The sequence below is a fragment of the Diadema antillarum genome, unplaced genomic scaffold (genome assembly GCF_040938485.1).
Source record: "Diadema antillarum isolate AM-2024a unplaced genomic scaffold, OU_Dant_1.0 seq00000740_RagTag, whole genome shotgun sequence".
Taxonomy (NCBI): Eukaryota; Metazoa; Echinodermata; class Echinoidea; order Diadematoida; family Diadematidae; genus Diadema; species Diadema antillarum.
Genome location: NW_027271638.1, coordinates 1,987,050 through 2,014,683, shown reverse-complemented (window position 1 = coordinate 2,014,683; position 27,634 = coordinate 1,987,050). Strand labels below are relative to the sequence as shown.

At 39.9% G+C, this 27,634-nt stretch overlaps 10 non-coding genes across 10 annotated transcripts; all 10 read right to left on the bottom strand.

Moving 5' to 3' along the window:
• Nucleotides 1–12,994: 12,994 nt before the first annotated feature.
• Nucleotides 12,995–13,067, bottom strand: Trnaa-ugc (transfer RNA alanine (anticodon UGC)). The gene has a single exon. It is a non-coding gene; the product is annotated as a tRNA-Ala (tRNA).
• Nucleotides 13,068–14,447: 1,380 nt separating this feature from the next.
• Nucleotides 14,448–14,520, bottom strand: Trnaa-ugc (transfer RNA alanine (anticodon UGC)). Its single transcript has one exon. It is a non-coding gene; the product is annotated as a tRNA-Ala (tRNA).
• Nucleotides 14,521–15,896: 1,376 nt separating this feature from the next.
• Nucleotides 15,897–15,969, bottom strand: Trnaa-ugc (transfer RNA alanine (anticodon UGC)). The gene has a single exon. It is a non-coding gene; the product is annotated as a tRNA-Ala (tRNA).
• Nucleotides 15,970–17,345: 1,376 nt separating this feature from the next.
• Nucleotides 17,346–17,418, bottom strand: Trnaa-ugc (transfer RNA alanine (anticodon UGC)). Its single transcript has one exon. It is a non-coding gene; the product is annotated as a tRNA-Ala (tRNA).
• Nucleotides 17,419–20,247: 2,829 nt separating this feature from the next.
• Nucleotides 20,248–20,320, bottom strand: Trnaa-ugc (transfer RNA alanine (anticodon UGC)). Its single transcript has one exon. It is a non-coding gene; the product is annotated as a tRNA-Ala (tRNA).
• A 1,378-nt stretch (nucleotides 20,321–21,698) lies between these two features.
• Nucleotides 21,699–21,771, bottom strand: Trnaa-ugc (transfer RNA alanine (anticodon UGC)). The gene has a single exon. It is a non-coding gene; the product is annotated as a tRNA-Ala (tRNA).
• A 1,382-nt stretch (nucleotides 21,772–23,153) lies between these two features.
• On the bottom strand, nucleotides 23,154–23,226 carry Trnaa-ugc (transfer RNA alanine (anticodon UGC)). The gene has a single exon. It is a non-coding gene; the product is annotated as a tRNA-Ala (tRNA).
• A 1,378-nt stretch (nucleotides 23,227–24,604) lies between these two features.
• On the bottom strand, nucleotides 24,605–24,677 carry Trnaa-ugc (transfer RNA alanine (anticodon UGC)). Its single transcript has one exon. It is a non-coding gene; the product is annotated as a tRNA-Ala (tRNA).
• A 1,383-nt stretch (nucleotides 24,678–26,060) lies between these two features.
• On the bottom strand, nucleotides 26,061–26,133 carry Trnaa-ugc (transfer RNA alanine (anticodon UGC)). The gene has a single exon. It is a non-coding gene; the product is annotated as a tRNA-Ala (tRNA).
• Nucleotides 26,134–27,510: 1,377 nt separating this feature from the next.
• On the bottom strand, nucleotides 27,511–27,583 carry Trnaa-ugc (transfer RNA alanine (anticodon UGC)). The gene has a single exon. It is a non-coding gene; the product is annotated as a tRNA-Ala (tRNA).
• Between the last annotated feature and the right edge of the window lie 51 nt (nucleotides 27,584–27,634).

Genomic DNA, 27,634 nt, shown 5'->3' with positions numbered 1-27,634 from the left:
ACTTATCATTTATCTATTAATGTATGTTTAATTAATTAATTTATTTGTTTATTCATTTATCAATTTATTCGATCATAGTTGATTGACTGATTGGTTGGTTGATTGATTGATTGATTGATTGATTGATTGATTGATTCAGTCAGTCAGTCATTCACTTCTAATTACATAATGATAGGGCGGCACAAATTATTTACAGCAGCGTCTCCAAATAATTGAAGAGGGTTTAGCTTAATTCTGCGGAGGCGTTGGTAGATCGTTGACCGGGATAACCGCAGCCAGGGGCCCCATGTCAAAAATTACCTTGATCCAATGATTTCCTATTGCCACCCTATGAATACAGGGCAATATGCTCTCACATTAATACCCCGGTAGCGCGATGCTAATACCTTAATGCATCTAGCGGTAAGTGCGCCGCAACAAGCCACAGGGCAGTTGTCAAGTGGATCGGCTAATTAGCACGTGGTGGTTTTGGAGTGACTCTAACCCGAACAGGTTGAATGACACACATTACCGAATAAAAATAAGTTAATTCATATCGCTACTATTGCACTGCCACTCCTTATAGTAACATTGCCTTCAGGAAATATAATTGTGTGCTCTTACGTTTTATTTTATTACGTTTCTTCTTTTTTTTTCAATATTCAAAACGAGTTAGAAAGCAGCATTAATAATGATATTTACCATTCCAATAAACCATATCCAGCCGAAGACTGTTTATTGTAGTACATTATTGTATAAGGCAATGTATGCTGTGGATATTGTCTAGATATTGAGTTTGGTTCCTGTGAATCTTTAGACAAGATATCAATTTTACCCACTTTCTGATGTAATATTCCTCGTGACCAAGGTAAGGAAATGGGTAAAGCGGGATTACTGGAGTCAAAATACACGACAGGGCAAAGGCTACCCCCGGGATAAGGAGACCATTATCGTTATTAATATCAATTATCCTCATTGCAACAACCCCAATACTCAAGATTTGTATTTGACCTTTCGAAGAAAACGAGGCCAAGTTCCCCTTTTGATGTCGTCATGACACAGACGAAGGCAGTTTGCGTCTGTCATTTGTGTAAGGCTGTTTACTGCCATGGCAAAATACAGGCGAAAAGTATCAGATAATGGACACGAGTAATCTTGTGTCTATATTTGCCTTCATGCATGATATGTTTGCAGAACAATAAGTGCTGGTGTTCCTATCGACAAAGTCATGTGTTTTTTTTTTCTGTTGGTCTTTTTCTTTTTCTTTTTTTCTCCATGATGAAATATTTTTCTGTCGTGTCAACTTCAACCCGACAGAACAGCTGCTTACTTTCCCGTACAGGGCGCTGTCAACAGATCTCAAGATGACTTTGAGGGTCCCTAACGAATATACTGCTTGCCACTTCTTGCAGGCACAGTCTGATACATCGAGGACAGCTCGATTAGAATGACGTCACGTTGTATTATTGCTTTTCTATAGATTCACCTAAAACGAACTTAGTGGCTAAACGGCACCCCCTTACCTCCCGCCCCCACCCAAACACGCACACCTACACAAAAGTAAGTGAACAAACAAATTGCATAAACAAAGATAGAAAACAAATACATACAATTAACTTACTGGCTATACGCGTTACAATTATATCTTATACACCCTTTTGACGAATTTGCAAAGCAGACAACATTTGCATGCATAAGATATCTATAGAATGCATCTATACGTAGTCACTATTACAGTGAATTTTCATGAATAAATGAATAGGCTCTACACACAAAAATAATGAGTAAAAGCGAGCAAGTTAAGAATAAGAAATACAAAACATCGGAACGAACATAATTAAACACCAGTGTTCACTATATTGAGTCAAGAGCTCACGATATTCACTCAATGTACATAAAACTATTTGGTTTTACAGCTAGGTCCTTCATAGACCTTTCCCGTTGACACTGATGTCAGAAAACTCTCTAATTTTCTCGCTGTGCTGTCGATGATATTTGATAATAAAATGATGCCAGTATTCAAAACGATGACTTTAACGAATGTTTGTGTCATCGAATCAAAATACGTACTTTCCCAGTGTACTATCACACTTTGTCCTTACAACGTGCATCATGGTTACCTTGTAAGAGTAGATCAAATACCTATATTTAATGGGAATACGTACCCTGCTTTGTAAAGGAAATGTCAATATAGATGCACCATAAAATAAGTGTAATGACGTGCATTACGCTGTACACCCTCGACATTTCAAGGTTTGAGGGCGAAACGGGAGAATGAAGAATAGGTATGTTCAGGGAGGTGGGCTTCCTTGGTATGTTACACCTTTCAACATCAGACTCCGGAAGAATGCACAGAAACAATACGATACAAAACTTATTTGTCAGTGTTTGCAATCTGCAGTTATCTTCTAATGTGCGTGGGTTCCTAAGGTATAAGCCATAGAGTAAGTGTGTTTTTGTATGATCATTTATTAGACATTCAAAATCACCATTTTAACTAGTACTTGCACCAGAAGCTGATTCTTCTTATTTGTTTTTTCCATGCCCTTGTAACTATGGAGTATTGCGATACAGCCATTGAGAGTTCTATTCTTTTTTCCTGTTCTTTCTGACAGTGTTATGCATACACGATGTCACTTCATAGACATGATCAGGGGTGTATCCAGGATTTTTTCTGGGGGGTCGTAATCACAATTTTTGGACCTTTACCTTTGCGAGGGAGAGGAGCGACCGAGCGGGGGAAGGGTGTCGGAGGGGGGTGTCCCCCTCCCACGGTAGGGAGTTATTGAAGTTTATATCTTAAAATGGGGCCATTTGGTGCATATAAAAGTGACTTTTTTTTTTCCTGTTGTATGTAGAGTAAAAAGCCCTCGAAAAACAAAAATGTCTTTTACAAAAAGTGGACCTTTTTATTTATTTATTTTATTTTTTTTTTTTTTGGGGGGGGGGGGGGGTGTCGTACGACCCTCCTGACCCCCCCCCCCCCCTTGCATACACCCATGATGATAGATCCAGTGGTAAGATACCGTTGGGGGCAAGAAAGACTCCTGTGCCCTTTACAGTAGAATTAAACACCTGTTATTCTTATAATCTTTACAATCATAGATGAAAAAAATATGATTTTTTCGCTTTGTTTTCCATCCTCTCATCTGATCAGAGTATTATGGCTTAAACAATCCCTCTCTCCACGTGTTGGAATTGATTCCAACACTCATTACAGTCCACTTGCAGATGAGTAATGCAGTTAGATATTGACAAACGTCTAGAGCGTTCTTAGAGTTTTTTCTATACTTTTCTCTGACGGGAAGAGAAAGATTCACCGATTCTTTCTCTCTTCTTCTTCTTTTTTTTAGGGAGACATTCAGTTACTTTGACACGAGACGAACTTTTATGGATTGTATACTGTAACAGTTTACCTGGTTCAGAATACCCTTCCAATTGAAAACGATGGTTTATTCTGTCGTGCATGTTATACTGCGTCCCTGACAGAAGTATTAAAGATAATAAAATAATGCAGTCGCCTTCTATCTGAGTGCATGAATATTAAGTTACGCTTAGAGAACGAAGGACCCCGTGTTATTGAAAGCTGATTTAATATGGAAATTAAATAAAGTCATATAATAACAGGCACATGATTAGCGCTGGTATAATATGCCTTGTTTCTGCAGATCGTTAGTTGATTTTTCGGTGTTTGTTTGTTTCTGTTGTTGTTGTTGTTGTTGTTTTCATTCAACGCATCCATGTATCTCATTGTTCAAAACTCTGCCGGCCGGCCGGACGTCCACATTCTGACGTCATGCTCTGCATGGTTCTGTAATCAAATTACTGGTAACAATGGGGAAAATGCTGTGATCAGGGATCCTGCTCTATCATAAGTAAGTCTTGATTTTCTAGGAAACGTTTGTTAGAATTAAGAGCGAGGCCTCCTCGCCTTACAACACAACGTCTCTAGAGGAATTGAGATCACGTCTCGTAACGAATCGGCAGAAATGTCCGTTTAGATATCCTCTTGTTCTCTTGCAAACATAATTGGACCGTTTACTTGTCATTACTCCTTCATTATCTGCAATGGCTTCTCATAATCAGGCTGCCACAGGGCTTATCTCTCGTCAAGGACAACTTGTTTGGATTGCTCTTTCCTGCGAAAGAGTTGTTTTTAGTTATTTTCCTTACAAGAAAAACCAACAACAACAACAAATAGGAAACAATCAAATACACCATGTAACAAATACACAAACAAACCAACAACAAAAAACAGCAACAAGCAACTAAAGAAACAAAAGAGAAACAAAGACGATTTCGGGCAAAAATGTCACTTTAGACTTTCACGACAGGGGATTGATGGCAGCAGCACTGCGCGAAAAGATTTGCGCGCAGCTCAGATTCATCGACAACAAACATCGACAACAATCAATGAGATACATTCATGAACGCAATAATTTGATGCAAGTAATATGATATGATTCATCCTCATACCTGCTACGAAAAAAAAAAAAGAATCAAAGGCTTGTATACCATTCAGTGGGGGACTCGTTAAGTGATGACAGCATCATTTCATCTGATTTGCACACGTCGACTTGAACGAGGGAATTCGTTTTAAACTTCTCCCTGTGTCTAAGATGTGGCACCAGCGAAAATTTGGGAGATTATCAATTGTCTCCATATTTGGGCAACGAAGAGCGTTGAAAAGTAACAAATCGATTCACTTTTCTCCTTTTAGACCATAGAAAATTAATGCTGTTGTCTATGGCGGCAATTATGATTTTCTTCGACACCACGCATTTTGTGTCAATAATCATCAACGCTTTGGCCAAAATCATTGTTGGATGTATCAAAAAGTACGTATACTCTCATCACATATGATTCTCCTGGAACTAACATCTGAAAATGCCGTTGATACTGCATGCTGTCAGGCCGCCTAATATAAATCAAAGACAGAGTTTGACAGACTTGTATGAAAAACCGTTATCTCAGCTTTTCCAGGGGCATGTTAAACACAACAACAGTTTATTGATGTCTATGCATTACGTCACTATCGACATCACGAATAACTATAGCCATATCCTATACACTAGAACCTACGCCATGCATTTCGGGCCGAATGCTCTGCGAAACTGTCATACTGCGGGTTCTCTCTCCGAGCGAATTCAGGTGGCCGCCCACGGGTTGTCCAAGGTGGGCAAAAGTGCGACGACTCCGTAAGACATCCAGAATTTTCTCACCTGCCGCGAAGAATTATCTAGCAGCTTATCGAAAACGTTGCTGTTAAAGTACACTCAAGGGCTTTTTACACTTGTAAATTTTTGCTTAGCCCCGGACCAACGGTGGGGCTAAGGGGGGGCCTTAGCCCCACCGTTGGTACGGGACTATCCTTAGCCCACTTTCTGTTTACACTCGTTTTTGCCAAAGTGGGCTAGCCCCACCGATAGTACGGTACTATCTGGCCCTGCAAAATAGCAGGGGTTAGCACCGCAATTGCGGTGCTAGCACCGCAATTGCGGTGCCAAGCAAGTGAGTGTAAACAGAACGAAAAAATAATCCTGGGCTAAGCGACGGAGACGAAGTCCGACCTTCACTGACCAATCAGAAACGAGGTAATCAAGTACTGCCGGTGCGTGCGTGTACGTGTACAGTACACAGCGTAATTATGAATATTCATGTGGTTTGGAAAGTCCGGGGCTAAGAAATACAAGTGTAAAAAGGTCAGTTTTCTCCTTAGCCCCGGACAAGAGATAGTACGGGACTAATTGGCGAGTGTAAAAAGCTGAAAAAATTGGTACGGGACTAACGATAGTCCTGGGTCAGAGAAAGTCCGGGGTTAAGAAACACAAGTGTAAAAAGCCCTTCACTGCACGCAATAGGAAATGATACAGGTTCTGGGAATTTGGGCAGCAGTTGATATCATGGCGAGCAATTAAAACAATGACCAGAAAAATGGGGTCGTGATGGAGGGAGGAGTAAAGGAAGGGAGAAGAGGAGGAAGAATGCGGATGAGAAAAAGAAAAGGGAGGGAGGGCAGAGCGTGGGTACAGCTAGGGAAAGGCAGGGGAGCAATGAGATTTTTTAGAATGCTTCCGCAGGGATTGCAGATCATTAAAAGCTATCTTATGCCATTAGAATATGTCTGGTTCAGGAGGAACATTGGGGGCAAAAACATCTTATCCACAAATGAACGCATCGGCGGGGATTCGAACCCTTGACCTGCTAAACTTCATTTGAGTAGCCATGCCTATAACACAGACCGAGAAAAGAGCAGTTGAATTTTCATTATATGAGTAAATTCGTAGGTACTACCCCTTTCAATTTTTGCAATATTCTACCCATTGAGTTTTCTTCGTTTTCTTTTTTTTTTTGATAGATTCGAAACGAGGAAATCCTCCAGTGCAGCAAATCGTTCTAGAATTTCAGTGTTTTAGCGAATGGTAATTTGCTCGAAAGGCAAAAATCACAAACTAAATTACTGACCTCTTACAAATATTTTTACCTAGTATCAAGAGGAGAATAGTGAAGCGATGCGGTCATAATCTGATGTGAATATTTGACTGTATGATTATGACCCATATCACTGCCTTTAATACCAAAGCATATGACGCGTGAATTTCATAATTTCATGTCTCGTCCAATTGTAATACAATTTCAACTGTACTATGTTGGTTGAGTTAACTGCTGTTTATTCCAGTCAGTGGAGTTCCATACACGAGATGTCATTTCAAACGAGTCCGAATAACTTGGGGTTACGCTATGAATGGTTGTTACTGCATGTTGTCTTTTTTTTTTTGACACAACTGACCTCTCTAAAGTGATTTTAGCTCCTTGGAAACAAACACAGACCAATCGGTGTTTATCTCTTTCTTTCCTCTACTTTTCCTCGTTTGAGTCAGTACGGAAACACACCTGTATAACCAAATTCATCTCCTCTTGATACTGGGTAAAAATATTTGTAAGAGGTCAGTCATTTAGAGCCTCAAAGGTATCTACGAGTGAAGATTAAGGAGTAACGAAAACTTCGAGATCAGAGGGAAACGAATCAGTGATCTCATGGCGTGGAAGGTATGATATTATGCACACTAAGAAATACGGGTTCAAATTTGAACCCCAAAATTGTCGCTATACAACCACCCTATAGGGTGCAACTTTGCACCCCAATAAGCAATTTGCACCCTTAGAGGTGCAATTCGCTGAATTTTGAACCTGCAGGGATACGAATTTGCACCCTCAGTTTTGTGCTAATCAAGGGTGCAAACATACACTATAAACACTAATACATTGTGAATTTAAAATTTGGACCACGAGTACCAAGGTTTTACTCGTAAGATTAAACTTACACTCTAATGGATATGTCTGCATCTTTGTAGGTACGAATATAAATATTAAGAGATTTAATTTTCTGCTTGCATAATAAAAGGTGCAATTGTGCACCCCAGGGTGCTGCTATAGGGACAAATAGGGTGCAAATTTGAACCTTTATTTTTTAGTGTGTGTGAGATGGTGAGGAGATTGAGAAGTTACTAACATGACTCTTCTGTATGACTCTGCATGGTTGCACCAGAAATTAATGGCACCATGCAGGCCTCACACCTGTGAATGCCACTAAGATTGATCTGAAATTCACGTCATTATACATCAATGATATCAATTCCTCGGCAAAGCAACAGAAAGAGAAGACGAAGAAACGAAGAAATGCCACCTTGATTCCAGGATTTCTCGCGATAAAAAAAAAAACGTTCTTACATTCTGTGGTATCTATACATCAATATGATGAAACGAATACACGAATCACCGCAGCAAAGAAAATGAACAACAACCAGACATCTTAATATTGTGGCTGAAAGGCATGATAAGTGTCAATATCTATCTACTGCTAGGATGAAGGACAAAAGTTCCCTCTGGCCTGCGAAGTCCTCAAAGATTTTACCCAATCTTGACATAGAAATATACGGCACTATCTTTTGGAATGCACATGCCTGATTTTCCCCCAAGCTTCCTATAAATTTCGTCAAAGAAAATGGCAATCCTACTGTAAATAACTTTCCTAATATCCTACTGACCAACTTCACTCTTGGATGAGGTTTGCAAAAACAGAACAAAAATCACAAACCAACAAATGGAAAGAAAAAGTCACGGTAAGCATAGTAAGATTTCAGGGACTTTCCCGTCTTTTTTGTTGATATTATAACTATGTTATTGCCAACAAAGTCTTTGATGGAGAACAGGCGTGACATATTCACCTGCACTCTCAAGAGAGCTTGAAGATCACCTAGCCCCCAAGCCCGCCAATGAGGAAACGAGGAAGGATAGTTGCTCTGAAACAATGCTCCTCTCTTGATGCACTCAAAGATTATGCCGCCGCTACCAGGGAGGAACAAAAACATTCCCCAAAAGGTGACAGTGATAGCGCAAAGAACTGAAGTGCCATTGCAATAGGGTATACAACACTATGATTATAAGCTTTATCCCCCTGTACTTCATACTGGGGGTGTGTCAACATTCGTGCCATGAAAGTTGGGATAGCAATCTCCTTTTATCACTTAGCCTAACTGCTTTGTCAAGAGTCAACTGAGAAACGCAGAAAAAAAAGGTACAAAAAAGGAACAGATATGTTATCGAGTGCTGTACAAGGACTACTAAATGAATTGTCACTTACGTTCGAGTGAAGGTGTACCTTCAGTTAAGGTGTACACATTCCGATGTTGTATTATTGATGCTATGTGCCTCGACTGTTTTACCTCGTGGATGTTGCGGATCCCTGAGTAAAGCTAACTGCACCTCGATTATGTTGATGTCGTATAAATGGATGAATATCTGCTTTTCTTTCGACTCTGCTTTCATAAGCGTTCACGACCATTGCAGCATGCAAGAGTGGAAGGTGCCACTGCAAACAAGATAAGCAACGGCAAGATGTTGTCAGCAATAAAGGTGTAGCTGTTCAGGCTGCAGTTGAAAACTTCCAGTAGAGAGGTACCCTGATGATGTGTCATAGTCAAACAAAGAGCTGAGCCCAAAACGCAACATCGAGACAAGATAATACACTTTTTTTTGTGTGTGCAATCCGCTTACAAGAATGTAGTGTCAAAATAACGGCCGTGATGCCATCACTTCGTCATCAACACACACACACACAAACAAAACATATTCATCATGAAAAAGAGTGAGCATGTTGTGTAGATAATACAAAAGTATCCCATTGCACCTTGTAATGATGTAGGCAGCGAAGATTTTTAACATGGCACTGCAGGTGATCGAGAGTATAGAGAAAAGAAGGTCTGTTGCTGCTGCAACAACAATCAAACCCGTCTAAACATGCTAAAGCGGCCACCCAAGGTGACGGAAAGGTGGCCGTTATAGACAGGTGGTCGCTATAGACAGGGTCATTAACATAACTTACAGGGCCCCATGGAATATGTTGATTTTTTAATATTACGGAATAAAACAAACAAACAAACAAACTTTTCTCTCGGGGGAATTGTTTTTAGTGGTTTGTGGCCGTATACGGCAAGCGGCTCCGTATTAATAAGTCACACAGACACGACAAAAAATGTTAGAAATAATTATGTATAACACGTCCATTTCCCTTGTTTCTTATTCGGAATCTCTCTTACAGATCTTCACACACCCCCTCACAAACGCCAAGCATATCAATTAGGTTCATACACTGTAGATATATACATTCACAATGCATAACATTGAAAGTGCAGGCTAAGTCGAGAAGAAAATGGAGACGCTGTAATACAGTATGGCCCTTCTCAACAAGACTGATTGCTATCCATCGCAGCTAATGTCACAGGTGAGAGTTACTACTGGTGAAAGTCAATTACGTCTGAGACATTCAGATGACCGGCATAATATTTACCGTATGGTATTACTTCATGTGGTTAATATGACATCTTGTTTTCGCTGATCATATGCTGCTAAGACCGAGCCCGTACATACGCAAGGTTGGATTGCTGTCCATCAGAGATGTCATAGGTAAAGCAGGTCAGTTTAGGGAGAGTTAGGGCCTGCTGATGACAGGTCTCAGACAGTCAGATGACTCTAAAAATACTTCATGTGTACTTTATGTGTGGTATCTTATATCGTCTGAGTGGACCAGATTACAGATGCGCGCACAAACGGGAGCAATATGAACCTGACATCATTACACTATTGACCCTGATGGTGGCGAACCTGGACTCAAGTCCCGATCAATTCTCGCGAGCGCTCTACCACCTGAGTTGGTTCCCTGGAAGATGAAGCCTCAGTTGATATGAACATACCTGTGTAAAACGTTGCCTTGGCTTCGTCTCTGCTTTGTGGAGAAATACAAACAACAGACCATAGCCAAAGCGAACATAATTATTTTCTTCTTTTTTTTTCTAATCCTGGTAAGCTTGATGACTTGCAGTTGAGGAAGATGCAACAGTATTGCTCCTCCCTGCCGAAGACTGTACGAAAACGTCTAAAGCAACAAGATGGGGAAAATCTTAAGAAATGAGCCCCTCCAATCTAACTTGGAGCTTTCTCAGAAGTACTTGGGACCTTTTGGGAGACGCCTTTGAAGATTAATCTCTTGAGATGATCAACCAAGATTTCACCAAGACATGCTGAGCTCAAGGCCGAGCTACAGAAGATCATTTTGTGATAGAGCCTGTTTGGTCATCTTGACGGATTAGATGCCGGTTGATACCTGGTTATATAAAATTAGAATCCGTGAATACAATTCACGTGGTATATACCTACTGACATCACCTAAATACAAAAAAGACACCCTAAGCTGGCTATTCATCTGATAAGACCAGACGACGAGATGATCAATACAGCTTAATATATCATAGTGACCTTCGAACCAAATCCGTTGAATTTCTTGGTGTAATACAAAATTCGCTGCATTTGATGGCAACAAAGAAAACGTTTATGTGTATTAGGCATGCATACTCGGTGCATACTCGATGCCTTGATGCTTAAAGAGGATGGCTAGTAACCGATCAGTGGGAATCAGTTGGAATGCTGAGGGATGATTGTTCCAATCCTTGTGGGATTCATTTAAGAGTACATTATATATCTACTGTTGTGTGAAAATTATTTGCTTCAGAACGGTCTCATATTCAAGTAATGTGCAGATTAATGTCCCGTCACTGACCAGGGACGCTTACCTGGAAACATTAAACTGCACAATACTTCAATATGAGACCATCCTGAAGCAAATAATTTTCACCCAAGAATAGATATATAATGTACTCTTAAATGAATCCCACAAGGATTGGAACAATCATCATTCAGCATTCCCACTGGTTCCCACTGATCAGTTACTAGCCATCCCCATTAAAGGTGGGCCGAAGCTACGTATAGGCCTACTCCTATGCCACTTCTGAAGACGATAGGAAAAGTCCAAGGCAGCATGCTGGCAGCAGAAACAGCAGCTGTAAACCCCTCCAATCACCTTTAAACAATATTAAAGGCATTTTAAACTACTTTGTCTCATGTGTCCCAAAGGATAATATAGCTTTAAAGTTATATGGTGAATTAAGAGCAATATAAAGTGACAACAAGGAATTAAAAGAATAAAAACTTTCACCTTGGAGAGCCCGGGGATCGATCCCGGTACCTCTCGTATGCAAAACGAGCGCTCTTATACCATTTGAGCTAGCCCCTCTCAAGATTCTTACATGTAAAAGTAAATACTTATAGCTAACTTGCTTTCTTGAATGATTTTCTTCAGTAGTCACGGTTTCTTGACAACCTCTGTTCCACCTGAGTTAGTTGAAAGGACGAAATCTGCTGCTGTCTTACCCCATTTCACTATTGGCTTCTCATGGAGTAGTATATATACGGTATAGCTCTACGGGCTATGTTAGCTCGTAAAGATTTCTGAACAGTTGTAGGAAACAAAGGTCGCTGTATCTGATGGCATCAAAATAAAGGATTGTTCAGTATGTAAATTTGATGTCTTAAAGATTAATGCAGAGAGGAAGCAAGATAGTCTCCTTTGCCATTTTCGAAGATTATAGGGGAACCTCCAATACAACATGCTGGAGACAGTAAGAGCAGCTTCTGTTCATCCTCTCTAATCACTTAAAAAGAATTTAAATAACATTTTGAAATAAGTTTCCTCGTAGGTATCCAATCAGATGTATTATCTGAAAATTGTAGTGAAATTTTAGTTTAAACAAGAGCGAGCTATAAGGTATGAAAAGACCTTGATCGTGGAAAACCCGGGCATCAATCCTGGTACATCTCCCATGCAAAACGAGCGCTCTACCATCTGAGAATTGAGCTACTCTTTTAGCTCCCCTAAAGGCTGGGCGCCATTGTTATTGTTGACTTGCTTTCTTCAACTTATTGCATTATTATTTTTTTTTTGTCGAAAAAAGATGAAGAAACAAACGTGGTCACGGGAAACTGGAGCGTTATGGCAACACATGAAAACGTCTAAAGTAGAGCCTGTTTGGTCATCTTGACGGATTAGATGCCAGTTGATATACATGGTTATATGGAATTAGAATCCGTGAATACAATTCACGTGGTATATACCTACTGACATCACATAAATACATTAAATGATGATCTAAAGAGACCCCAAGCTGGCTATTCATGTGATAAGACCAGACGAGGAGATGATCAATACAGCTTCTTGAGCATATATCATAGTGACCTTCAAACTAAATCCGTTGCATTTCTTGGTGTAATACAAAATTTGCTGCCTCTGATGGCAACAAAGCAAACGTTTATGTGTATTAGGCATGCATACTCGGTGTACACTCGATGCCTTGAGGATTAAAGGTGGGCCGAAGCTACGTATATTCGATCCTATGCCACTTCTGAAGACGATAGGAAAAGTCCAAGACAGCATGCTGGCAGCAGAAACAGCAGCTATAAAACCCCTCCAATCACCTTTAAACAATATTAAATGCAGTTTAAAATATTTTCTTCTCATGTGTCCCGCGAGATACTATACAGTTTTAAAGTTATATGATGAACTATCAAGAGTAGAGCAATATAAAGTGACAACAAGGAATTAAAAGAATAAAAACTTTCAACTTGGAGAGCCCGGGGATCGATCCCGGCACCTCTCGTATGCAAAACGAGCGCTCTACCATTTGAGCTAGCCCCCCTCAAGATTCTTACATGTAAAAGTAAATACTTATAGCTAACTTGCTTTCTCGAATGATTTCCTTCAGTAGTCACGGTTTCTTGACAACCTCTGTGCCACCTGAGTTAGTTGAAAGGACGAAATCTGCTGCTGTCTTATCCCATTTCACTATTGGCTTCTCACCGAGCAGTATAGCTCCAGGGGCTATGTTAGCTTGTAACGGTTTCTGAACAGTGTGTTGTAGGAAACAAAGGTCGCTGTATCTGATGGCATCAAAATAAAGGATTGTTCAGTATGTAAATTTGATGTCTTGAAGATTAATGCAGAGAGGAAGCAAGATAGTTTCCTTTGCCATTTCCGAAGATTATAGGGGAACCTCCAATACAACATGCTGGAGACAGTAAGAGCAGCTTCTGTTCATCCTCTCTGATCACTTAAAAAAAAATTTAGATGACATTTTGAAATAATTTTCCTCGTAGCTATCCAATCAGATGTAATATCTGAAAATTGTAGTGAAATTTTAGTTTAAACAAGAGCGAGCTATAAGGTATGAAAAGACCTTGATCGTGGAAAACCCGGGCATCAATCCTGGTACATCTCTCATGCAAAACGAGCGCTCTACCATCTGAGAATTGAGCTACTCTTTTAGCTCCCCTAAAGGCTGGTCGCCATTGTTATTGTTGACTTGCTTTCTTCAACTGATTGCATTATTATTTTTTTTTTGTCGAAAAAGAAGAAGAAACAAACGTGGTCACGGGAAACTGGAGCGTTATGGCAACACATGAAAACGTCTAAAGTAGAGCCTGTTTGGTCATCTTGACGGATTAGATGCCAGTTGATATACATGGTTATATGGAATTAGAATCCGTGAATACAATTCACGTGGTATATACCTACCGAAATCACATAAATACATTAAATGATGATCTAAAGAGACCCCAAGCTGGCTATTCATGTGATAAGACCAGACGAGGAGATGATCAATACAGCTTCTTGAGCATATATCATAGTGACCTTCGAACTAAACCCGTTGCATTTCTTGGTGTAATACAAAATTCGCTGCATCTGATGGCAACAAAGCAAACGTTTATGTGTATTAGGCATGCATACTCGGTGTACACTCGATGCCTCGAGGATTAAAGGTGGGCCGAAGCTACGTATATTCGCTCCTATGCCACTTCTGAAGACGATAGGAAAAGTCCAAGACAGCATGTATGGCAGTAGAAACAGCAGCTATAAAACCCCTCCAATCACCTTTAAACAATATTAAAGGCAGTTTAAAATATTTTCTTCTCATGTGTCCCGCGAGATACTATACAGTTTGAAAGTTATATGATGAACTATCAAAAGTAGAGCAGTATAAAGTGACAACAAGGAATTAAAAGAATAAAAACTTTCACCTTGGAGAGCCCGGGGATCGATCCCGGCACCTCTCGTATGCAAAACGAGCGCTCTACCATTTGAGCTAGCCCCCCTCAAGATTCTTACATGTAAAAGTAAATACTTATACCTAACTTGCTTTCTTGAATGATTTCCTTCAGTAGTCACGGTTTCTTGACAACCTCTGTGCCACCTGAGTTAGTTGAAAGGACGAAATCTGCTGCTGTCTTATCCCATTTCACTATTGGCTTCTCACCGAGCAGTATAGCTCCAGGGGCTATGTTAGCTTGTAACGGTTTCTGAACAGTGTGTTGTAGGAAACAAAGGTCGCTGTATCTGATGGCATCAAAATAAAGGATTGTTCAGTATGTAAATTTGATGTCTTGAAGATTAATGCAGAGAAGAAGCAAGATAGTTTCCTTTGCCATTTCCGAAGATTATAGGGGAACCTCCAATACAACATGCTGGAGACAGTAAGAGCAGCTTCTGTTCATCCTCTCTGATCACTTAAAAAGAATTTAGATGACGTTTTGAAATAATTTTCCTCGTAGGTATCCAATCAGATGTATTATCTGAAAATTGTAGTGAAATTTTAGTTTAAACAAGAGCGAGCTATAAGGTATGAAAAGACCTTGATCGTGGAAAACCCGGGCATCAATCCTGGTACATCTCTCATGCAAAACGAGCGCTTTACCATCTGAGAATTGAGCTACTCTTTTAGCTCCCTAAAGGCTGGTCGCCATTGTTATTGTTGACTTGCTTTCTTCAACTTATTGCATTATTTTTTTTTTGTCGAAAAAAGAAGAAGAAACAAACGTGGTCACGGGAAACTGGAGCGTTATGGCAACACATGAAAACGTCTAAAATAGAGCCTGTTTGGTCATCTTGACGGATTAGATGCCAGTTGATATACATGGTTATATGGAATTAGAATCCGTGAATACAATTCACGTGGTATATACCTACTGACATCACATAAATACATTAAATGATGATCTAAAGAGACCCCAAGCTGGCTATTCATGTGATAAGACCAGACGAGGAGATGATCAATACAGCTTCTTGAGCATATATCATAGTGACCTTCGAACTAAACCCGTTGCATTTCTTGGTGTAATACAAAATTCGCTGCATCTGATGGCAACAAAGCAAACGTTTATGTGTATTAGGCATGCATACTCGGTGTACACTCGATGCCTCGAGGATTAAAGGTGGGCCGAAGCTACGTATATTCGCTCCTATGCCACTTCTGAAGACGATAGGAAAAGTCCAAGACAGCATGTATGGCAGTAGAAACAGCAGCTATAAAACCCCTCCAATCACCTTTAAACAATATTAAAGGCAGTTTGAAATATTTTCTTCTCATGTGTCCCGCGAGATACTACACAGTTTGAAAGTTATATGATGAACTATCAAAAGTAGAGCAGTATAAAGTGACAACAAGGAATTAAAAGAATAAAAACTTTCACCCTGGAGAGCCCGGGGATCGATCCCGGCACCTCTCGTATGCAAAACGAGCGCTCTACCATTTGAGCTAGCCCCCCTCAAGATTCTTACATGTAAAAGTAAATACTTATAGCTAACTTGCTTTCTTGAATGATTTCCTTCAGTAGTCACGGTTTCTTGACAACCTCTGTTCCACCTGAGTTAGTTGAAAGGACGAAATCTGCTGCTGTCTTATCCCATTTCACTATTGGCTTCTCACCGAGCAGTATAGCTCCAGGGGCTATGTTAGCTTGTAACGGTTTCTGAACAGTGTGTTGTAGGAAACAAAGGTCGCTGTATCTGATGGCATCAAATAAAGGATTGTTCAGTATGTAAATTTGATGTCTTGAAGATTAATGCAGAGAAGAAGCAAGATAGTTTCCTTTGCCATTTCCGAAGATTATAGGGGAACCTCCAATACAACATGCTGGAGACAGTAAGAGCAGCTTCTGTTCATCCTCTCTGATCACTTAAAAAGAATTTAGATGACGTTTTGAAATAATTTTCCTCGTAGGTATCCAATCAGATGTATTATCTGAAAATTGTAGTGAAATTTTAGTTTAAACAAGAGCGAGCTATAAGGTATGAAAAGACCTTGATCGTGGAAAACCCGGGCATCAATCCTGGTACATCTCTCATGCAAAACGAGCGCTTTACCATCTGAGAATTGAGCTACTCTTTTAGCTCCCTAAAGGCTGGTCGCCATTGTTATTGTTGACTTGCTTTCTTCAACTTATTGCATTATTTTTTTTTTGTCGAAAAAAGAAGAAGAAACAAACGTGGTCACGGGAAACTGGAGCGTTATGGCAACACATGAAAACGTCTAAAATAGAGCCTGTTTGGTCATCTTGACGGATTAGATGCCAGTTGATATACATGGTTATATGGAATTAGAATCCGTGAATACAATTCACGTGGTATATACCTACTGACATCACATAAATACATTAAATGATGATCTAAAGAGACCCCAAGCTGGCTATTCATGTGATAAGACCAGACGAGGAGATGATCAATACAGCTTCTTGAGCATATATCATAGTGACCTTCGAACTAAACCCGTTGCATTTCTTGGTGTAATACAAAATTCGCTGCATCTGATGGCAACAAAGCAAACGTTTATGTGTATTAGGCATGCATACTCGGTGTACACTCGATGCCTCGAGGATTAAAGGTGGGCCGAAGCTACGTATATTCGCTCCTATGCCACTTCTGAAGACGATAGGAAAAGTCCAAGACAGCATGTATGGCAGTAGAAACAGCAGCTATAAAACCCCTCCAATCACCTTTAAACAATATTAAAGGCAGTTTGAAATATTTTCTTCTCATGTGTCCCCGCGAGATACTACACAGTTTGAAAGTTATATGATGAACTATCAAAAGTAGAGCAGTATAAAGTGACAACAAGGAATTAAAAGAATAAAAACTTTCACCCTGGAGAGCCCGGGGATCGATCCCGGCACCTCTCGTATGCAAAACGAGCGCTCTACCATTTGAGCTAGCCCCCCTCAAGATTCTTACATGTAAAAGTAAATACTTATAGCTAACTTGCTTTCTTGAATGATTTCCTTCAGTAGTCACGGTTTCTTGACAACCTCTGTTCCACCTGAGTTAGTTGAAAGGACGAAATCTGCTGCTGTCTTATCCCATTTCACTATTGGCTTCTCACCGAGCAGTATAGCTCCAGGGGCTATGTTAGCTTGTAACGGTTTCTGAACAGTGTGTTGTAGGAAACAAAGGTCGCTGTATCTGATGGCATCAAAATAAAGGATTGTTCAGTATGTAAATTTGATGTCTTGAAGATTAATGCAGAGAAGAAGCAAGATAGTTTCCTTTGCCATTTCCGAAGATTATAGGGGAACCTCCAATACAACATGCTGGAGACAGTAAGAGCAGCTTCTGTTCATCCTCTCTGATCACTTAAAAAGAATTTAGATGACGTTTTGAAATAATTTTCCTCGTAGGTATCCAATCAGATGTATTATCTGAAAATTGTAGTGAAATTTTAGTTTAAACAAGAGCGAGCTATAAGGTATGAAAAGACCTTGATCGTGGAAAACCCGGGCATCAATCCTGGTACATCTCTCATGCAAAACGAGCGCTCTACCATCTGAGAATTGAGCTACTCTTTTAGCTCCCTAAAGGCTGGTCGCCATTGTTATTGTTGACTTGCTTTCTTCAACTTATTGCATTATTATTATTTCTTTTTTGTCGAAAAAAGAAGAAGAAACAAACGTGGTCACGGGAAACTGGAGCGTTATGGCAACACATGAAAACGTCTAAAATAGAGCCTGTTTGGTCATCTTGACGGATTAGATGCCAGTTGATATACATGGTTATATGGAATTAGAATCCGTGAATACAATTCACGTGGTATATACCTACTGACATCACATAAATACATTAAATGATGATCTACAGAGACCCCTAGCTGGCTATTCATGTGATAAGACCAGACGAGGAGATGATCAATACAGCTTCTTGAGCATATATCATAGTGACCTTCGAACTAAACCCGTTGCATTTCTTGGTGTAATACAAAATTCGCTGCATCTGATGGCAACAAAGCAATGTGTATTAGGCATGCATACTCGGTGTACACTCGATGCCTCGAGGATTAAAGGTGGGCCGAAGCTACGTATATTCGCTCCTATGCCACTTCTGAAGACGATAGGAAAAGTCCAAGACAGCATGTATGGCAGTAGAAACAGCAGCTATAAAACCCCTCCAATCACCTTTAAACAATATTAAATGCAGTTTAAAATATTTTCTTCTCATGTGTCCCGCGAGATACTATACAGTTTGAACGTTATATGATGAACTATCAAAAGTACAGCAGTATAAAGTGACAACAAGGAATTAAAAGAATAAAAACTTTCACCTTGGAGAGCCCGGGGATCGATCCCGGCACCTCTCGTATGCAAAACGATGCGCTCTACCATTTGAGCTAGCCCCCCTCAAGATTCTTACATGTAAAAGTAAATACTTATAGCTAAATTGCTTTCTTGAATGATTTCCTTCAGTAGTCACGGTTTCTTGACAACCTCTGTGCCACCTGAGTTAGTTGAAAGGACGAAATCTGCTGCTGTCTTATCCCATTTCACTATTGGCTTCTCACCGAGCAGTATAGCTCCAGGGGCTATGTTAGCTTGTAACGGTTTCTGAACAGTGTGTTGTAGGAAACAAAGGTCGCTGTATCTGATGGCATCAAAATAAAGGATTGTTCAGTATGTAAATTTGATTTCTTGAAGATTAATGCAGAGAGGAAGCAAGATAGTTTCCTTTGCCATTTCCGAAGATTATAGGGGAACCTCCAATACAACATGCTGGAGACAGTAAGAGCAGCTTCTGTTCATCCTCTCTGATCACTTAAAAAGAATTTAGATGACATTTTGAAATAATTTTCCTCGTAGGTATCCAATCAGATGTATTATCTGAAAATTGTAGTGAAATTTTAGTTTAAACAAGAGCGAGCTATAAGGTATGAAAAGACCTTGATCGTGGAAAACCCGGGCATCAATCCTGGTACATATCTCATGCCAAACGAGCGCTTTACCATCTGAGAATTGAGCTACTCTTTTAGCTCCCTAAAGGCTGGTCGCCATTGTTATTGTTGACTTGCTTTCTTCAACTTATTGCATTATTATTATTTTTTTTTTGGCGAAAAAAGAAGAAGAAACAAACGTGGTCACGGGAAACTGGAGCGTTATGGCAACACATGAAAACGTCTAAAGTAGAGCCTGTTTGGTCATCTTGACGGATTAGATGCCAGTTGATATACATGGTTATATGGAATTAGAATCCGTGAATACAATTCACGTGGTATATACCTACTGACATCACATAAATACATTGAATGATGATCTACAGAGACCCCAAGCTGGCTATTCATGTGATAAGACCAGACGAGGAGATGATCAATACAGCTTCTTGAGCATATATCATAGTGATCTTCGAACTAAACCCGTTTGCATTTCTTGGTGTAATACAAAATTCGCTGCATCTGATGGCAACAAAGCAAACGTTTATGTGTATTAGGCATGCATACTCGGTGTACACTCGATGCCTCGAGGATTAAAGGTGGGCCGAAGCTACGTATATTCGATCCTATGCCACTTCTGAAGACGCTAGGAAAAGTCCACAGCATGTCTGGCAGCAGGAACAGCAGCTATAAAACCCCTCCAATCACCTTTAAACAATATTAAAGGCAGTTTAAAATATTTTCTTCTCATGTGTCCCGCGAGATACTATACAGTTTGAAAGTTATATGATGAACTATCAAAAGTAGAGCAGTATAAAGTGACAACAAGGAATTAAAAGAATAAAAACTTTCACCTTGGAGAGCCCGGGGATCGATCCCGGCACCTCTCGTATGCAAAACGAGCGCTCTACCATTTGAGCTAGCCCCCCTCAAGATTCTTACATGTAAAAGTAAATACTTATAGCTAACTTGCTTTCTTGAATGATTTCCTTCAGTAGTCACGGTTTCTTGACAACCTCTGTGCCACCTGAGTTAGTTGAAAGGACGAAATCTGCTGCTGTCTTATCGCATTTCACTATTGGCTTCTCACCGAGCAGTATAGCTCCAGGGGCTATGTTAGCTTGTAACGGTTTCTGAACAGTGTGTTGTAGGAAACAAAGGTCGCTGTATCTGATGGCATCAAAATAAAGGATTGTTCAGTATGTAAATTTGATGTCTTGAAGATTAATGCAGAGAAGAAGCAAGATAGTTTCCTTTGCCATTTCCGAAGATTATAGGGGAACCTCCAATACAACATGCTGGAGACAGTAAGAGCAGCTTCTGTTCATCCTCTCTGATCACTTAAAAAGAATTTAGATGACGTTTTGAAATAATTTTCCTCGTAGGTATCCAATCAGATGTATTATCTGAAAATTGTAGTGAAATTTTAGTTTAAACAAGAGCGAGCTATAAGGTATGAAAAGACCTTGATCGTGGAAAACCCGGGCATCAATCCTGGTACATCTCTCATGCCAAACGAGCGCTTTACCATCTGAGAATTGAGCTACTCTTTTAGCTCCCTAAAGGCTGGTCGCCATTGTTATTGTTGACTTGCTTTCTTCAACTTATTGCATTATTTTTTTTTTTTGTCGAAAAAAGAAGAAGAAACAAACGTGGTCACGGGAAACTGGAGCGTTATGGCAACACATGAAAACGTCTAAAATAGAGCCTGTTTGGTCATCTTGACGGATTAGATGCCAGTTGATATACATGGTTATATGGAATTAGAATCCGTGAATACAATTCACGTGGTATATACCTACTGACATCACATAAATACATTAAATGATGATCTAAAGAGACCCCAAGCTGGCTATTCATGTGATAAGACCAGACGAGGAGATGATCAATACAGCTTCTTGAGCATATATCATAGTGACCTTCGAACTAAACCCGTTGCATTTCTTGGTGTAATACAAAATTCGCTGCATCTGATGGCAACAAAGCAAACGTTTATGTGTATTAGGCATGCATACTCGGTGTACACTCGATGCCTCGAGGATTAAAGGTGGGCCGAAGCTACGTATATTCGCTCCTATGCCACTTCTGAAGACGATAGGAAAAGTCCAAGACAGCATGTATGGCAGTAGAAACAGCAGCTATAAAACCCCTCCAATCACCTTTAAACAATATTAAAGGCAGTTTGAAATATTTTCTTCTCATGTGTCCCGCGAGATACTACACAGTTTGAAAGTTATATGATGAACTATCAAAAGTAGAGCAGTATAAAGTGACAACAAGGAATTAAAAGAATAAAAACTTTCACCCTGGAGAGCCCGGGGATCGATCCCGGCACCTCTCGTATGCAAAACGAGCGCTCTACCATTTGAGCTAGCCCCCCTCAAGATTCTTACATGTAAAAGTAAATACTTATAGCTAACTTGCTTTCTTGAATGATTTCCTTCAGTAGTCACGGTTTCTTGACAACCTCTGTTCCACCTGAGTTAGTTGAAAGGACGAAATCTGCTGCTGTCTTATCCCATTTCACTATTGGCTTCTCACCGAGCAGTATAGCTCCAGGGGCTATGTTAGCTTGTAACGGTTTCTGAACAGTGTGTTGTAGGAAACAAAGGTCGCTGTATCTGATGGCATCAAAATAAAGGATTGTTCAGTATGTAAATTTGATGTCTTGAAGATTAATGCAGAGAAGAAGCAAGATAGTTTCCTTTGCCATTTCCGAAGATTATAGGGGAACCTCCAATACAACATGCTGGAGACAGTAAGAGCAGCTTCTGTTCATCCTCTCTGATCACTTAAAAAGAATTTAGATGACGTTTTGAAATAATTTTCCTCGTAGGTATCCAATCAGATGTATTATCTGAAAATTGTAGTGAAATTTTAGTTTAAACAAGAGCGAGCTATAAGGTATGAAAAGACCTTGATCGTGGAAAACCCGGGCATCAATCCTGGTACATCTCTCATGCAAAACGAGCGCTCTACCATCTGAGAATTGAGCTACTCTTTTAGCTCCCTAAAGGCTGGTCGCCATTGTTATTGTTGACTTGCTTTCTTCAACTTATTGCATTATTATTATTTCTTTTTTGTCGAAAAAAGAAGAAGAAACAAACGTGGTCACGGGAAACTGGAGCGTTATGGCAACACATGAAAACGTCTAAAATAGAGCCTGTTTGGTCATCTTGACGGATTAGATGCCAGTTGATATACATGGTTATATGGAATTAGAATCCGTGAATACAATTCACGTGGTATATACCTACTGACATCACATAAATACATTAAATGATGATCTACAGAGACCCCTAGCTGGCTATTCATGTGATAAGACCAGACGAGGAGATGATCAATACAGCTTCTTGAGCATATATCATAGTGACCTTCGAACTAAACCCGTTGCATTTCTTGGTGTAATACAAAATTCGCTGCATCTGATGGCAACAAAGCAAACGTTTATGTGTATTAGGCATGCATACTCGGTGTACACTCGATGCCTCGAGGATTAAAGGTGGGCCGAAGCTACGTATATTCGCTCCTATGCCACTTCTGAAGACGATAGGAAAAGTCCAAGACAGCATGTATGGCAGTAGAAACAGCAGCTATAAAACCCCTCCAATCACCTTTAAACAATATTAAATGCAGTTTAAAATATTTTCTTCTCATGTGTCCCGCGAGATACTATACAGTTTGAACGTTATATGATGAACTATCAAAAGTACAGCAGTATAAAGTGACAACAAGGAATTAAAAGAATAAAAACTTTCACCTTGGAGAGCCCGGGGATCGATCCCGGCACCTCTCGTATGCAAAACGAGCGCTCTACCATTTGAGCTAGCCCCCCTCAAGCTTCTTACATGTAAAAGTAAATACTTATAGCTAACTTGCTTTCTTGAATGATTTCCTTCAGTAGTCACGGTTTCTTGACAACCTCTGTGCCACCTGAGTTAGTTGAAAGGACGAAATCTGCTGCTGTCTTATCCCATTTCACTATTGGCTTCTCACCGAGCAGTATAGCTCCAGGGGCTATGTTAGCTTGTAACGGTTTCTGAACAGTGTGTTGTAGGAAACAAAGGTCGCTGTATCTGATGGCATCAAAATAAAGGATTGTTCAGTATGTAAATTTGATTTCTTGAAGATTAATGCAGAGAGGAAGCAAGATAGTTTCCTTTGCCATTTCCGAAGATTATAGGGGAACCTCCAATACAACATGCTGGAGACAGTAAGAGCAGCTTCTGTTCATCCTCTCTGATCACTTAAAAAGAATTTAGATGACATTTTGAAATAATTTTCCTCGTAGGTATCCAATCAGATGTATTATCTGAAAATTGTAGTGAAATTTTAGTTTAAACAAGAGCGAGCTATAAGGTATGAAAAGACCTTGATCGTGGAAAACCCGGGCATCAATCCTGGTACATATCTCATGCCAAACGAGCGCTTTACCATCTGAGAATTGAGCTACTCTTTTAGCTCCCTAAAGGCTGGTCGCCATTGTTATTGTTGACTTGCTTTCTTCAACTTATTGCATTATTATTATTTTTTTTGGCGAAAAAAGAAGAAGAAACAAACGTGGTCACGGGAAACTGGAGCGTTATGGCAACACATGAAAACGTCTAAAGTAGAGCCTGTTTGGTCATCTTGACGGATTAGATGCCAGTTGATATACATGGTTATATGGAATTAGAATCCGTGAATACAATTCACGTGGTATATACCTACTGACATCACATAAATACATTGAATGATGATCTACAGAGACCCCAAGCTGGCTATTCATGTGAAGACCAGACGAGGAGATGATCAATACAGCTTCTTGAGCATATATCATAGTGATCTTCGAACTAAACCCGTTGCATTTCTTGGTGTAATACAAAATTCGCTGCATCTGATGGCAACAAAGCAAACGTTTATGTGTATTAGGCATGCATACTCGGTGTACACTCGATGCCTCGAGGATTAAAGGTGGGCCGAAGCTACGTATATTCGATCCTATGCCACTTCTGAAGACGCTAGGAAAAGTCCACAGCATGTCTGGCAGCAGGAACAGCAGCTATAAAACCCCTCCATTAATCACCTTTAAACAATATTAAAGGCAGTTTAAAATATTTTCTTCTCATGTGTCCCGCGAGATACTATACAGTTTGAAAGTTATATGATGAACTATCAAAAGTAGAGCAGTATAAAGTGACAACAAGGAATTAAAAGAATAAAAACTTTCACCTTGGAGAGCCCGGGGATCGATCCCGGCACCTCTCGTATGCAAAACGAGCGCTCTACCATTTGAGCTAGCCCCCCTCAAGATTCTTACATGTAAAAGTAAATACTTATAGCTAACTTGCTTTCTTGAATGATTTCCTTCAGTAGTCACGGTTTCTTGACAACCTCTGTGCCACCTGAGTTAGTTGAAAGGACGAAATCTGCTGCTGTCTTATCCCATTTCACTATTGGCTTCTCACCGAGCAGTATAGCTCCAGGGGCTATGTTAGCTTGTAACGGTTTCTGAACAGTGTGTTGTAGGAAACAAAGGTCGCTGTATCTGATGGCATCAAAATAAAGGATTGTTCAGTATGTAAATTTGATGTCTTGAAGATTAATGCAGAGAAGAAGCAAGATAGTTTCCTTTGCCATTTCCGAAGATTATAGGGGAACCTCCAATACAACATGCTGGAGACAGTAAGAGCAGCTTCTGTTCATCCTCTCTGATCACTTAAAAAGAATTTAGATGACGTTTTGAAATAATTTTCCTCGTAGGTATCCAATCAGATGTATTATCTGAAAATTATAGTGAAATTTTAGTTTAAACAAGAGCGAGCTATAAGGTATGAAAAGACCTTGATCGTGGAAAACCCGGGCATCAATCCTGGTACATCTCTCATGCAAAACGAGCGCTCTACCATCTGAGAATTGAGCTACTCTTTTAGCTCCCCTAAAGGCTGGTCACCATTGTTATTGTTGACTTGCTTTCTTCAACTTATTGCATTATTATTATTTCTTTTTTGTCGAAAAAAGAAGAAGAAACAAACGTGGACACGGGAAACTGGAGCGTTATGGCAACACATGAAAACGTCTAAAGTAGAGCCTGTTTGGTCATCTTGACGGATTAGATGCCAGTTGATATACATGGTTATATGGAATTAGAATCCGTGAATACAATTCACGTGGTATATACCTACTGACATCACATAAATACATTATATGATGATCTAAAGAGACCCCAAGTTGGCTGTTCATGTGATAAGACCAGACGAGGAGATGATCAATACAGCTTCTTGAGCATATATCATAGTGACCTTCGAACTAAACCCGTTGCATTTCTTGGTGTAATACAAAATTCGCTGCATCTGACGGAAACAAAGCAAACGTTTATGTGTATTAGGCATGCATACTCGGTGTACACTCGATGCCTCGAGGATTAAAGGTGGGCCGAAGCTACGTATATTCGATCCTATGCCACTTCTGAAGACGCTAGGAAAAGTCCAAGACAGCATGTCTGGCAGCAGAAACAGCAGCTATAAAACCCCTCCAATCACCTTTAAACAATATTAAAGGCAGTTTAAAATATTTTCTTCTCATGTGTCCCGCGAGATACTATACAGTTTGAAAGTTATATGATGAACTATCAAAAGTAGAGCAGTATAAAGTGACAACAAGGAATTAAAAGAATAAAAACTTTCACCTTGGAGAGCCCGGGGATCGATCCCGGCACCTCTCGTATGCAAAACGAGCGCTCTACCATTTGAGCTAGCCCCCCTCAAGATTCTTACATGTAAAAGTAAATACTTATAGCTAACTTGCTTTCTTGAATGATTTCCTTCAGTAGTCACGGTTTCTTGACAACCTCTGTGCCACCTGAGTTAGTTGAAAGGACGAAATCTGCTGCTGTCTTATCCCATTTCACTATTGGCTTCTCACCGAGCAGTATAGCTCCAGGGGCTATGTTAGCTTGTAACGGTTTCTGAACAGTGTGTTGTAGGAAACAAAGATCGCTGTATCTGATGGCATCAAAATAAAGGATTGTTCAGTATGTAAATTTGATGTCTTGAAGATTAATGCAGAGAGGAAGCAAGATAGTTTCCTTTGCCATTTCCGAAGATTATAGGGGAACCTCCAATACAACATGCTGGAGACAGTAAGAGCAGCTTCTGTTCATCCTCTCTGATCACTTAAAAAGAATTTAGATGACGTTTTGAAATAATTTTCCTCGTAGGTATCCAATCAGATGTATTATCTGAAAATTGTAGTGAAATTTTAGTTTGAACAAGAGCGAGCTATAAGGTATGAAAAGACCTTGATCGTGGAAAACCCGGGCATCAATCCTGGTACATCTCTCATGCAAAACGAGCGCTTTACCATCTGAGAATTGAGCTACTCTTTTAGCTCCCTAAAGGCTGGTCGCCATTGTTATTGTTGACTTGCTTTCTTCAACTTATTGCATTATTATTTTTTTTTGTCGAAAAAAGAAGAAGAAACAAACGTGGTCACGGGAAACTGGAGCGTTATGGCAACACATGAAAACGTCTAAAATAGAGCCTGTTTGGTCATCTTGACGGATTAGATGCCAGTTGATATACATGGTTATATGGAATTAGAATCCGTGAATACAATTCACGTGGTATATACCTACTGACATCACATAAATACATTAAATGATGATCTACAGAGACCCCTAGCTGGCTATTCATGTGATAAGACCAGACGAGGAGATGATCAATACAGCTTCTTGAGGATATATCATAGTGACCTTCGAACTAAACCCGTTGTATTTCTTGGTGTAATACAAAATTCGCTGCATCTGATGGCAACAAAGCAAACGTTTATGTGTATTAGGCATGCATACTCGGTGTACACTCGATGCCTCGAGGATTAAAGGTGGGCCGAAGCTACGTATATTCGCTCCTATGCCACTTCTGAAGACGATAGGAAAAGTCCAAGACAGCATGTATGGCAGTAGAAACAGCAGCTATAAAACCCCTCCAATCACCTTTAAACAATATTAAAGGCAGTTTAAAATATTTTCTTCTCATGTGTCCCGCGAGATACTATACAGTTCAAAGTTATATGATGAACTATCAAAAGTAGAGCAGTATAAAGTGACAACAAGGAATTAAAAGAATAAAAACTTTCACCTTGGAGAGCCCGGGGATCGATCCCGGCACCTCTCGTATGCAAAACGAGCGCTCTACCATTTGAGCTAGCCCCCCTCAAGATTCTTACATGTAAAAGTAAATACTTATAGCTAACTTGCTTTCTTG